This window comes from Argentina anserina, unplaced genomic scaffold, assembly GCF_933775445.1.
Source record: "Argentina anserina unplaced genomic scaffold, drPotAnse1.1, whole genome shotgun sequence".
NCBI classification, from domain to species: Eukaryota; Viridiplantae; Streptophyta; class Magnoliopsida; order Rosales; family Rosaceae; genus Argentina; species Argentina anserina.
The window spans coordinates 4,144-5,524 of NW_026089420.1; positions in this window are offsets into that span (position 1 = coordinate 4,144).

The following is a 1,381-nucleotide window of genomic DNA, read 5'->3' on the forward strand; positions in this document are numbered from 1 at the left end:
AAGATACACAATTGGAATAGTAAAGATACGGAAACGATGTAAAGATACACAATTGGAATAGTAAAGATACGCAAACGATGTAAAGATACTCAGTTTGAAAGAAACACACTCCCACACTTGCAAAACTCTCAAATACAATAGAAACTCGCATCACAAAGCCTTACAGAAAGATACTCAAGCGAGAAATGAAAAGATACACAATTGGAATAGTAAAGATACGCAAACGATGTAAAGATACACAATTGGAATAGTAAAGATACGCAAACGATGTAAAGATACTCAGTTTGAAAGAAACACACTCCCACACTTGCAAAACTCTCAAATTCAATAGAAACTCGCATCAGAAGACTTACAGAAAGATACTCAAACGAGAAATGAAAAGATACACAATTGGAATAGTAAAGATACGCAAACGATGTAAATATACACAATTGGAATAGTAAAGATACGCAAACGATGTAAAGATACTCAGTTTGAAAGAAACACACTCCCACACTTGCAAAACTCTCAAATTCAATAGAAACTCGCATCAGAAGCCTTACAGAAAGATACTCAAACGAGAAATGAAAAGATACACAATTGGAATAGTAAAGATACGCAAACGATTTAAAGATACACAATTGGAATAGTAAAGATACGCAAACAATGTAAAGATACTCAGTTTGAAAGAAACACACTCCCACACTTGCAAAACTCTCAAATTCAATAGAAACTCGCATCAGAAGCCTTACAGAAAGATACTCAAACGAGAAATGAAAAGATACACAATTGGAATAGTAAAGATACGCAAACGATGTAAAGATACACAATTGGAATAGTAAACATACGCAAACGATGTAAAGATACTCAGTTTGAAAGAAACACACTCCCACACTTGCAAAACTCTGAAATTCAATAGAAACTCGCATCAGAAAGCCTTACAGAAAGATACTCAAACGAGAAATGAAAAGATACTGAATTGGAATAGTAAAGATACGCAAACGATGTAAAGATACACAATTGGAATAGTAAAGATACGGAAACGATGTAAAGATACACAATTGGAATAGTAAAGATACGCAAACGATGTAAAGATACTCAGTTTGAAAGAAACAGACTCCCACACTTGCAAAACTCTCAAATTTAATAGAAACTCGCATCAGAAGCCTTACAGAAAGATACTCAAACGAGAAATGAAAAGATACACAATTGGAATAGTAAAGATACGCAAACGATTTAAAGATACACAATTGGAATAGTAAAGATACGCAAACAATGTAAAGATACTCAGTTTGAAAGAAACACACTCCCACACTTGCAAAACTCTCAAATACAATAGAAACTCGCATCAGAAGCCTTACAGAAAGATACTCAAACGACAAAAGAAAAGATACACAATTGG